At 36.1% G+C, this 13,112-nt stretch overlaps 1 protein-coding gene and 1 long non-coding RNA gene across 2 annotated transcripts in view; one reads left to right on the top strand and one right to left on the bottom strand.

Annotated features, from left to right (window-relative positions):
* LOC135768996 (uncharacterized) overlaps positions 1–13,112 on the top strand; it is a 34,554-nt gene that overhangs the window by 11,433 nt on the left and 10,009 nt on the right. The window lies entirely within an intron of this gene.
* On the bottom strand, positions 7,386–12,495 carry LOC135769039 (uncharacterized). Its single transcript, XR_010542341.2, has 4 exons — positions 12,151–12,495; positions 11,834–11,921; positions 11,624–11,678; positions 7,386–7,745 (listed from the first exon to the last, which is right to left on the bottom strand). It is a non-coding gene; the product is annotated as an uncharacterized lncRNA (long non-coding RNA).

The following is a 13,112-nucleotide window of genomic DNA, read 5'->3' as shown; positions in this document are numbered from 1 at the left end:
AAAGATTATGGGTTTTAAGCGGGTCAATTCCTGAAAACAAAAACAACCCAGTAAAAATGAAAATAGCATCTTACTTATTGTAGCCTGATTGTAGCTGGACCTAGAGCTGAGGTCAGCTCACTCAATGCAGGGGCGCGTTTCCCAATCGGAAGTCTGCAGCCTCCATTGGTCGCATTTGCAGGCTGCATACGTCATGAAGACCGTCTTATTTCAGAATATTAATATTTTTCAAGTTGACAATTATTCTTATTTAATCGTATATTGTTGTAACACACTAACATGACTTGCGAATGTAATACTCAGTTAACTTAAATACACCAGGCATGTAATGACGGATGCAGCCTGCATATGCGATCTAAGGAGGCTGCTTTCTAATTGAGAAACGGCACATACTCTCCTCATTCACGGATTTACTCACACTCGTTTTTTGTATGTCCATCACATTTTGTCCTTTCTCGTTTCTTGTCACAGCGAACGCGAACTTATCCCACACATCAGATTAAAAATCCGCGTTTCTTTTGCTTCCGCCATTGTCGCTCAACTTGTAGAGAGGCATCAGAGTGGCACGCGTGGGATTATGGGAATTGTAGTTCCCGCGTCCCTCCACTCGCTGCACTTGGCCGGAAAAAAACTACACCTGTTGCCCGGAAGACCTAATATTTTACCGAATCACGTGACCACGGTTGTACCGAAATTTTTTATACCGCAATACCACGAAATTTATAATACCGTTACATCCCTAGTATTTTTGTTTGGTTTCTGTAGAAATATCTAAAAATTCTTAAATTAAGATGCTTTGTCTTGATGAGCAAAATGACCTAAGTAAATAAGTCTAGTTGTAAGACAAATAATATACAATTTAAGTGAAATTGTCCTTAAAACAAGCAAAATTATCTGCCAATGGGGTGAGAAAAAAATTGTGAAATAAGATTTCTTTTTTCTTAAACACTTAATTCAAGTAAAATTTTCTCACTCCATTGGCAGATATTTTTGCTTGTTTTAAGCACAAATTCACATAAATTGTATATTTTTTGTCTAAAAACTAGTATTATTTTCTTTGGTCATTTTGCTCATCAAGAAAATACATCTTGATTTAAGAATTTTTAGACATTTCTACTGAAAACAAGACAAAAATACTAAGTAAGAAAGTCATTTTTTGAAGTGAAGTTTTATCAAAACTTACTTGATTTATTTTAATTCTTTTTTAATTTCAGGGGGAGTGTGTGTGGATGCAAATGTCTGTGTTTGCCCGCAGTATCTTTTGAAAACGCTAAAATATCTTCTTTTCATGTTTTGGCTAACGTGATCTGCTGTAAGGTCTTTATTGTACTTCCTGAGTCCCATTCATTCAGATATGGAGTTTTTTTTTTTCATTTTTGCGAAATAAAATAATTAATTCAAGACTAACTGAATATTAAACACTGTTAAGACTGGCCATTGTAATATCAGTATAAGGTAAACTCAACCTTATTCGGAATGGTAATGTTAAGTAATAAGATAATAAATTGTTATTAATCATTATTTCTTCATTTCTTTGGGTTTATTATAAGCAGCCAGTTATATAAAACAAGTAGGATACTTTAGTAGGATTATTAGAAGTTCTTTTGATTTGTTAAAGTAACACCATCTTTTTTTACCTTAAAATAACGTTTCCAAAAAAGTTTCAGTGGTTCATCCACTCAAAACAGGGTTAATGGCACTTTCACATTCGCTTTGCAGCCCTCTATCGGCCAAAACCGCACTAAAGAAGATTCCAACCGGTAGTGGTCCTGTAGTTCGAGTGAAAACTAGAAAAACTTGCTTTACGGCAGACCTACAATCCAATCAGAGCCAGCTATGCTGCAGTATTTACGACAGTGGTAATGAACAATTACGCTTCTAACCTGTAGAGGGAGCAAAGAGCAATAAGTCTTTAGTGTTGCTTTAAATTGAAAAATTACATGTTATGTAATAATTTTACATTTAAAGCAAAATATCAAACAATACAAACATGCGTATGCAGAGCACGTGATCTGCAACGAGAACAATTTTAATCCCAGAATTTTAAACCCGTCCGAATCGATACATAAAATCAGAGACGCTGTGAGGGACACGTTAAAATTCAAACGTCATTTGGAAAACGAATTCCGCCCGAATAGTGCTTTTGAAACCACTTCATTGTTTCCTTGGCCATGTGTTTGGGATCATTGTCTTGCTGAAATGTGCACTCTCTTTTCATTTTCAGCTTTCTGGTAGATGGCAGCAGATTTTTATCCAGAATGTCACAGTATTTTTTCTCCATTCATCCTGCCTTCAATAATATGAAGTATGCGCAGTATCACTTGCTGAAAAGCAGCCCCAAACCATGATGCTTCCACCCCCAAACTTAACTGTTGGTATGGTGTTCTTGGGGTGGTGGGCAGTGCCATTTCTTCTCCAAACATGGTGTTGACCGCATATGCCATTCAGTTAAAAACATAAGACATGCAATTGTAGTTTCATTCTTACCTTAAAATGTAACGTATGCATATGCTGTCGACAAATATGACCGGAAGACGCACCCGAAATCCTGGCCAGGATTTCTTTTCTTGGAATCTTCCGTCAAGGGTTTTCGCTGCTTCTTCCCCGGCTCTGCCATTTGCAACTATCACTAGCCGTGTTTCGTTCACCTGCCTCTGTGTTGTTTGCCGTTAAGTGATCCTGCTTCTCGCGATATCTGAGACTTTGCGAGACTGAAGGACGGTGGGTCGGATACAGCGAACTTGCAAGTGGGGTATTCTTCCTACAGGTGGTAGGGGCGGGCGAGAGAGTCTTCATTCGTACTGAGTCATTTACCCATATACCGAAATACGACAATGAAGAGGTTTGTGAAAGCCCTCCAAGTAGTCTGAAATGTATTGTTTTTACGCTTCTTCTCTATCAGATTGGAAGTAACTAGTAACTAACTACTTGAGTAGTTTTATCATCTAATACTTTTTACTGTAACTCAAGTAGATAATTAGATTTTTACCCTTACTTGAGTAAATTGTTTACAAGTACTTGTAATTTTTCTTGAGTATAGATTTTGGGTACTCTACCCACCTCTGCACTTCCGACCAGTCCTCACTTCAATCCCAGCCATTGCCACCTTTGAATCACTTGAGTCTCTCTATGGCAACACTTCCCTGGCTTGTGTTACCTTGAACTCCTCTTCCAAGGACTTGAACGACAGTTGCAATTTGTTGCGGTATCCGTAGAGTGCGATTCTACTTAGACTTTTTGGAAGCCCCAGCCATCTTCTGAGGTGGCTGCTGACTTTCGTCTCTAAGGTTTCCAGAGTCGAGATTGGTACTTCATAGACGAGTAGTGGCCTTCTGTGCCTGGCAAAATGATGTAACCTGCCAGGCCAAAAGGTTGACTCACTCCAGAGCCAAGGCAGATGTCCAGAGATGGGTAAGGGAGCTAAAAAAATTTTGATGGACAGAAAGGGCTTTTGAAATCCAGAGATTGAATGATCTGCCTCCTTTCAGTCTTAATGCTAGAGGGATTCATTTGAAACACTTGGAGGTTCCGGGCACTGTGGGGTATCTTCGGGCTCGGCTCCTCCTGCGTCTCAACAGGTTGTACACCTGTGTGTTGTGTTGGTCCTGTCCCCACCAGACACTTCATACTCCCTTGTTGGATCTTTAGGCCTCGCTCGTTCTTACAGATTTTGCAACATGTACACTGCTTGCTCATAATCATTTGTCTGTTGCCTTTTTGTAATACCATTGTATCCATCCAGTTGGGGTGCTCATCCTCCGCCCTCTCGGACACCCCTGGGGGTATTTTTTCTTTAGGTTCATCGTAGCTTATTGTGGGAGTCTCCCTCACAGAAGACACAGATTTTGTTGCCAGACTGTTCTGCCCTGATTGTCGTCTCTCTGAGCTGTTACCGACTCTCCAGTAGTAACCCCGCTTTGTGTGGTTGTCAAACGTTCTTTCCTGGTCGTCACTGATGGAATCAGGTTAATGTTGTGCAAATAAATCTTCTGATGCCACTGGATACATTGCTGATCAGACCCCAACTTGTGTCCATTTGGCAAATCTAGCTACATTGACCCCATGGATCCCCTCTCTTGAGTCATAGACATCTTGAGGCTCTTTACAGGTATCGGGCTACAAAGCCCCTGCATCCTACCTCTATTGGCTCTCCATCCGGCTCATTGACACTCAATGACCTGTCCCTCATACTTGGCGAGCTTCCTCTTAAAGGCCTCTTCCAATCGGTCTTCCCAAGGAACTATAAGCTCCAGCAGATCCACTTGTTTGGTGGAATTTGATAAGAGAGCAATATCTGGTCTTGAGGTGGTAGGACATTTTGACATTATTTTGTGTACAGGATTCAAGAAGTTATCTGTGCATGTTATGGAAGAAGTCAAGTTCATGCAGGGGGTTTGAGCCTCAACGGCCCTTCAGTAAGCAGTGTGCTATGTGACTGAAGAATGTGCAGAGTATAAATTCAACTAAAATTCCATTAAATCTTGTTGTTTTAAACAATTATGCTGTAAGAGTTTTTAAGTACATTTAAGTTCACTGTAAAAAAAAAATCTGTAAAAAAACGGTAAATCTCTGGCAGCAAAGTTGCCAGAGAAATTCCGTCAAATTACGGTTAAAAAATGTTTTTCAAAATTACATACAAAAACCGTAAAAAAACAGATAATCTTTTACAGTCCTAATTCATTAAATTACAGAATATTACTGTTAATAATTGTTATAAAACTGTAGAAAAACAGATAAATTATGTGAAAATACATGAAATACAACTACTTTTCAGGTCAATCCCTGTAAATATATGGCTTTTATTAGTTATTTTATTAAATTGCTCTGTACTTATACAGTAATATTATTTTAAAATACAGTTTATCTTTGTAAAATAACAAAAAAAACACCTGTATAAAAACGTATTAAGTATGTGAAAATACATGAAGTACGCTGTAAAAAAAAAATCCGTAAAAAAACGGTAAATCTCTGGCAGCACGGTCGCCAGAGAAATTCCGTCAAATTACGGTAAAAAATGTTTTTCAAAATTACATACAAAAACCGTAAAAATACAGAGAATCTTTTACAGTCCTAATTCATTAAATTACAGAATATTACTGTTAATAATTGTTATAAAACTGTAGAAAAACAGATAAATTATGTGAAAATACACGAAATACAACTACTTTTCAGGTCAATCCCTGTAAATATACAGCTTTTATTAGTTATTTTATTTAATTGTTCTGTATTTATATAGTAAAATCCTTTTAAAATAACTAAAAAAAACTGTATAAAAACGTAATAAGTATGTGAAAATACATGAAAACCATCTACTTTTCAGGTTAATCTCTGTAAATGTACGGCTTTTAATAGTTACTTTATTAAGTTCTCTGTATTTATACAGTAATATTTTTTTAAATACAGTTTATCTTTGTAAAATAATTAAAAAGACCCGTGTAAAAACGTAGCAAGTATGTGAAAATGCACGAAAAACAACTACTTTTCAGGTTAATCTCTGTAAAGGTATGGTTTTTATTAGTCATTTTATTTAAAAGACGTGTATTAAAGCGTAATAAGTATGTGAAAATACATTGTAAAAAAACAGTTTACTCTTAAATATAGCTTATCTTTACAAAACAACTAAGAACAATGTATAAAACCCAATAAGTACATAAAATCAAAGACTAAAATATTACAGAAATATATTTTAACAGAATTATTGGACAATAGAAAAATAATCATAGTATGTTAAAATACCTCAAAAGCTACATACATAATCTGGAAATTAAGGTATTTAGTTGTCGTTATATAAAACAGCCATGTCTACCAACAATAATTTTGTGTTAAAATATAGCTAATCTCATGCATAGTAACTAAGAAATGTTATTTCTTGCAGTAAAATAAAAACTATAAAAATGTAAAGGGTACCTCCTTTAAAACAGAACAGTCATTTAAGTGAATTGTAAACAAAAATGTAATGTTAATTGGACAGTAGAAATACAAGCAAAGTATGAAAAATAGCTACATTATGATAATTAATAAAATAATTGTGTCAAATAAAAAATTTTACTGGCAAAATAAAAACATTTCATTGAGGAAAACATTTCAGGACTTTTCTCCACTCAATGGACTTTAATTGCAACCAAAATGTTGAAGTCCAAATCAATGCAGTTTCATGGGCTGTGCACAGTCGCACCTGAGAAATAGGGTCTTACAGTATCTGAAACGATCTATCATTTTCTAAAATAATAATAATAATAATAATAATAATAATAAACATTTATATACTTTTTAACCACAAATGGTCATCTTGCCTGGCACATTGAAGACCAGTACATTCCGTCATCACGTTGGAAACATTTTAAATAATAATAAAATAAAAAACAAAGATGTTGAAATTGGAGGGAAAATTAGATGGAATTTGCTGCCCTTCCCTGACTTTTTAAATGGAGTACACAGATAAATATATTAGATAAATGACATGACGGGTGACAATTCCAACGTGATGACGTTATGCCTGGCGCATCGCAGACCAGCACAAGCTGAACAATTGTGATAAAAAAAAGTTTATAAAGGTTTTTGTGGGTTTTTTTAGAAAATGACTAAAGAAGATCCTATTCCTCAGCTGGGATTGTGACGTGTACAGCCTCTTGAAACTGCATTAATTTGCTATTGAGGTCCATTGTGTTGAAAAATCCTGAAATGTTTTCCTCAAACTTAACTTCTTTTACACTAAAGAAAGAAAAGACATGGACATCTTGGATGGCATTGGTGAGTTAAAGGAATAGTCTACTCATTTTCAATATTAAACTATGTTATTACCTTAACTAAGAATTGTTGAATCATCCCTCTATCATCTGTGTGTGTGCACGTAAGTGCTGGAGCGCGCTGCGACACTTTGATAGCATTTAGCTTAGCCCCATTCATTCAATGGTACCATTTAGAGATAAAGTTAGAAGTGACCAAACACATCAACGTTTTTCCTATTTAAGACGAGTAGTTATACAAGCAAGTTTGTTGGTACAAAATAAAATGTAGCGCTTTTCTAAGTGGATTTAAAAGAGGAACTATATTTTATGGCGTAATAGCACTTTTGGGAGTACTTCGACTCTGCGCAGTAACACCCTCCCTCTCCCATTATGAGAGTGAGAAGTGGAGCGGACTTCTCAGGCGAGTCGAAGTACTCCCAAAAGTGCTATTACGCCATAAAATATAGTTCCTCTTTTAAATCGCTTAGAAAAGCGCTACTTTTTATTTTGTACCACCAAACTTGCTCGTATAACTACTCGTCTTAAATAGGAAAAACGTTGATGTGTTTGGTCACTTCTAACTTTATCTCTGATTGGTACCATTGAATGAATGGGGCTAAGCTAAATGCTATCGAAGTGTAGCAGCGTGCTCCAGCGCTTACGTGCACGCACACAGATGATAGAGGGATGTATCAACAATTCTTAGTTAAGGTAATAACATAGTTTAATATTGAAAATGAGTAGACTATTCCTTTAATGATCAGGAAATGTTCATTTTGAGGTGAACTAATCCTTTAATAAAGGCCTTCTGAAGCAAATAGATGCATGTGTAAAAACATATAACTTTATAATCTAAATGATCTAGCTTCTGCCAGACGACAGTATGCATTCATATGGTGTCAGAAGAATTGTCCATCTTAGATTACACAGATTTCAGATTAAAAACAGTCTAATTTTCCACACCTGGGTTGCCATGGTCATCCGATGTAGATCCACAAGCACAGGTTTTTCTATAATCTGAAATCACAAAAGGAGGAAATATTTAAAAAAAATTATTAACATTTAGGTTTAGGATTAACTATGAATAACTCTTGCATAGTGCACCTTTAAAGTGTAATGGATTAGTTTAAAGGGACACTCCACTTTTTTAAAAAATATGCTCATTTTCTGGTTCCCCTAGAGTTAAACATTTGATTCTTACCGTTTTGGAATCCATTCAGCCGATTTCCGGGTCTGGCTTTACCACTTTTAGCATAGCTTAACAATCCATTGAATCTGATTAGTCCATTAGCAATGCATGTTTAAAAAAAAACAAAGAGTTCAAATATTTTTCCTATGTAAAACTTGACTTCTGTAGTTACATCGTGTACTAAGACCAACAGAAAATTAAGTTGTGATTTTCTAGGCAGATGTGGTTAGCACTATACTCTCATTCTGGTGTAATAATCAACGACTTTGCTGCCGTAACATGGCTGCAGCAGTGATATTACGCAGTGCCCGAAATTAGTGCAAAATCCTTGATTATTACACCAGAATGAGAGTATAGTCCTAACCATATCAGCCTTAAAAAAGCAACTATTAATTTTCCATTGGTCTTAGTAACCTACACAACGTAACTTACAGAAGAGTCAAGCTTAGAATAGGAAAAATATCGAAACTCTAATTTTTTTAGCGCGATGCTAATGGTGTAATCAGATTAAATGGATTATGCTAAGCTATCCTAAAAGTGGTACAGCCAGACCCAGAGCGTTTAACTCTAGGGGAGCTGGAAAATTTGCATATTTTCAAAAAAGTGGAGTGTCCCTTTATGCATTTTTTTAATTTCCAAACTCATCATGGAGGAAGCATTGATACCCCTTTTCCACCAAGGGAGAGCTGGTGCTGGTTTGGAGCCAGAGCACTCCCAAAAGTGCTATTACGCCATAAAATATAGTTCCTCTTTTAAATCTGCTTAGAAAAGCGCTACGTTTTATTTTGTACCACCAAACTTGCTCTAAAACTACTCATCTTAAATAGGAAAAACGTTGATGTGTTTGGTCACTTCTAACTTTATCTCTAAATGGTACCTTTGGATAAATGGGGCTAAGCTAAATGCTATCAAAGTGTCGCAGCGCGCTCCAGCGCTTACGTGCACACACACAGATGATAGAGGGATGTATCAACAATTCTTAGTTAAGGTAATAACATAGTTTAATATTGAAAATGAGTAGACTATTCCTTTAAGCATTCTTTAAAATTTCCAAACTCATTAATGGAGGAAACACTTAACCTGTTATTATGATTGATATTAAGGTTTGACCACAATACTGTGGTGAATATATCATTTGATTTAAAGAAAAAAAAAGTTTACTTTAATGATACAAAATATTATAATTATTTGACCACAGGATCACTTAACAGTAGCTACGTTTACATGGACACATTTAGCCTCCTATCATAGTGTTTACATGAACACTTAATGTGATCGGAATGATGTGCGTGTTTATATGACACAAGATTTACCTCAGATTTGATCATTTGACATGCGCACATTGCACAAATATAGTTTCACGCTGTTTCAAGATTTGCTTTGTGCCTCACTGATTATAAAGCAGTAGCAAAAACACCCATTCACGTGTGCCCAAAAAACGTATTTCACTTCACGAGAGAAACACATTACGTTTACACCTGGTATTTAAATCCGTCTCTTTTGTCCACTTTCGACCGCTTCTGTCCTGAATACTGTGAGGGGATGGTCTGTGAGACTGTGGCCGAGTGTCTCTGCTGTCATTCAAACCCGAGCGGGAGTAATTATGAGTTTATATGGACGCAAACTAATATTATGTCGGAGTCCGCTGCTTGTGTTTAAGTAAACATGCTGCACAGTGTTTTGTATATGTATATGTTAGAGCTTTCTCTGAGTTTTCAGCGCAATTGATGAAATGGGATCGCGCAACTTTCACACGCTTTCAAAACGAAACTACGGAGATCACCCCCTTAAGTTGTATCAATGAAAGGCTAAAAATAGAGCTGTTCACCGTATGTTCACGCCAGAAGTAAAAAAAAAAAAGACGTAAAACTTGTGTTTAGTATATTAAATTAGATAAATGGGCAGAGAGAAGGCGGTCGCGTGTGGCTGTTCGAACACATTCAACCACATGTGCGTTCCGCAACTCCAAAGAGATCCGATCGAAAGTGGTTCCGACTACCTCTGGATGTGGTTGAAAGTGGTCGAAAGTGGACGAGCTCAAAACGTTTTGAACACCGTTTACACCTGGCATTAACGTCGTCCACTTGTGATCCGATCAACGAAAACGCATGTTAATGCCAAGTGTAAACAGCCTCTAAGAAACATCCACTAGAGAAGCAACGTGCATGCACTCGTCAGCCTTGCCCAGGTAAACTGATATTAACTTAGACAATAAAAAATAATAATGAAATGCATGCAAGTAAAGAAAACGGAATACAATATATACATCTCTTATCTTCCTTATAAAACATCACATTAACATTCGTATTAAAGAAGAACTCCAGTCAATTTTAACATTTAGCTCTGTTGTTTGCAGATGTGGAGTGCTGTCCGTACCGAGAACAATGAAAACAATCGCTGTTGCTTACAGTGTTATCCTCCTTTTTAGAATATGCCCCCTGTTTACTGAAACAGGGCCTGGGGCACGTTCAAGTTTAAAACAGTGTGCAACGTTTAGCTACAGTTTCCGGGTTGAACAACATATTTCCTGAAAACGGTGTGCACCGGTATGCAACGCGGTTTGAGATACATTTTCTCTTGTTTGGTGGGTGTGTCATAACTGCAGCAAACACGCGATACTAAAGAGACAGCTCGTACAATGGATTTAAAAAATAACATTTAAAAAGACATAAGGAATGACCTTCTCAGCTACCGTAGTTGCAACTCTTGCGTCATTAGAACAGGGTGTTGCAGGGTGCAACGTTTTGTCGGGGCTGAATGCAGCCCTGTTGTAAATGTGCTTTTAGCTTCTTAACACCGTTGAAATGTCATTACAAGTGCCCAGCAATGTGAAGGGATTTATTCTGCTAAGATATGCATAAAAATTATCAGCTGTCGACTCATGCAATCCACAAAAAAACAATTTGCAGTGGTTACGTATGTCCATAAGTTACGGCCTATTTTACTTGCTACATATTCATTACTATAGACATAACCACGGCAATAGCTTTTTTGTGGAATAATTTTTTTTTTGACATATTGGATCATTCGAATTCAACAATCGATTAATGTGGACTACACTGGAAAACGGGAAGTAAACCGAGGTATGCGAGCTGGCTGAATTAACATCACTTTTATGCATACCTTTAACATATACTGCAGTCATATTTACAGTGTTCACTCAGAAGAAAACACTTTACATTGCTGGGCACTTGTGATAACTATTTCAGGGTGTTAAAGAGGCTAAAAGAACATAACTGGACCCATTTTAGTCAACTGGGTGCAAATTTTAAAAGAGGATAACACAGTGTAGCCAACAACAATTGTATTAATTGTTCTCTGTACTGACAGCACTCCATTTACAAACAACAAAGCTAAAATGTTAAAATTGACCAAAGGTCTACTTTAATGCAGTCTAATAGTGTATTATAAGTAACGTTATATAGCAACATTAAATATACTAGATTACATTGAAATATGTTATTAATTCATATTCTTATGATTTAACCTTCTAATGAAACAACTACAATGACATGAGAAACATCCAAATGAAACATTTACTACATTTAGCACCTACCTACATCATGTGCAGGCCTGACCACGTGCGTCACGCACAGCACAAAATATCATTCAAATGGATTCTTAAAACACGATGTACAATGCATGTTTATTAACAGTTAATCAGATCTATTTTCTTTCATAAAAAATAATTAAACAAACAACATACCTGTAAACAGACCAACATCATCAGTGGATCAACGGCTTCTCTCTCACTGTCTGTCCTGAAGACACAGAGCGTAACATGATTATTATAAGATTATGAAATTCATAATGTGCTTACACTTAAAAACTTCAACACTTCATCGCAACCAACACGTTCAAATGCTGTTGAGCCCTTGAGCAAAAATATGCATTTGAACGATAAAACTCAGCATACCAGAGAAACGTCTACGAGAAAAGCACCATCACACGTTGTACATGGAGAAACCCGGGAGATGTTGCACCGATCCGATGACGTTCCCACCCTAAACGAAGACCCGAAGAAAAGTTCCCTTAATTCAACGTTATATTCTCTTCCTTGTGAACAATGATATGAACAAAATTGTTTGAGGTTCATTAACCCATTTTAATTATAAAACGGAGTATAACCAGTAAATTCAAGAAAATAATACAATATAGGGAAAAAAACCGATTCAAATAATTCACACCAGTTACAAATGCATACTTTTTATATTGAACTGAAAACACTCTTACCTTCGTTCGAAACGCAGGAGAAAACATATTCCTTATTCCAAAATGCAAATGCAGCTCCATGATATCCGAGGATGGCTCACCTAAAGCAGTGAATCGAAGATATCCGCGCAAACCCGTTGAGGAGTCGCATGACATCCGTTTGTGAATTCAAACTTCTAAAACACGTGACCAAATCATTGCTGCTCATTCGACTGTTACGACCTACGACACATTCGACGTTGTGGGCGGGAATTGGCGGCAAATTTGAATCTGTGTCGCACACATACACACACAAACAAGAGATGCATAAAGTGTGCTGTTGAATAAAATTGTGAATGTTAGTTGTATGGAGTTGAAATTAGAATAATGTTATTTTTATTATTCTGTGGAAATATTTTGATCTTTGTCAAAACAAAGTCTGAAAAGGCAACAAAAGTTACAATCACATATATATATATATATATATATATATATATATATATATATACACATACATACATACACACACACACACACACACACACACACACACACACACACACACACACACACACACACACACACACACACACACACACACACACACATATACATACATACATATATAGACCAGTTCAAATGATGTAAACAACACTGGTCCAGAAACACTTCCTGTTACAGTTTGTGAGTTATTTTTTTATTTCACATGTATTATTATCTTTAAGATGTTTGTTTAACTTCAGTTAATTCAGGTTTATATGTTCTGTTGGTTTATTTTATCCCAACGTTTATCTAGTGTTAAAAAACGGAAACAGGAAGTGCTTCTGGACCAGTGTTGTTTACATCTTGTGAAATGGTCTATATATATATATATATATATATATATATATATATATATATATATATATATATATATATATATATATATATATATATATATACAAAGGTTCTGTTGGGGTTTCTCCTGTAGCCTATGACTGTTGACCCTATACTTCACTACATCA

Source organism: Paramisgurnus dabryanus, chromosome 3, assembly GCF_030506205.2.
Source record: "Paramisgurnus dabryanus chromosome 3, PD_genome_1.1, whole genome shotgun sequence".
Lineage (NCBI taxonomy): Eukaryota > Metazoa > Chordata > Actinopteri > Cypriniformes > Cobitidae > Paramisgurnus > Paramisgurnus dabryanus.
Note: the sequence above shows the minus strand (reverse complement) of the source record. Positions and strands in the feature narration are given on the sequence as shown.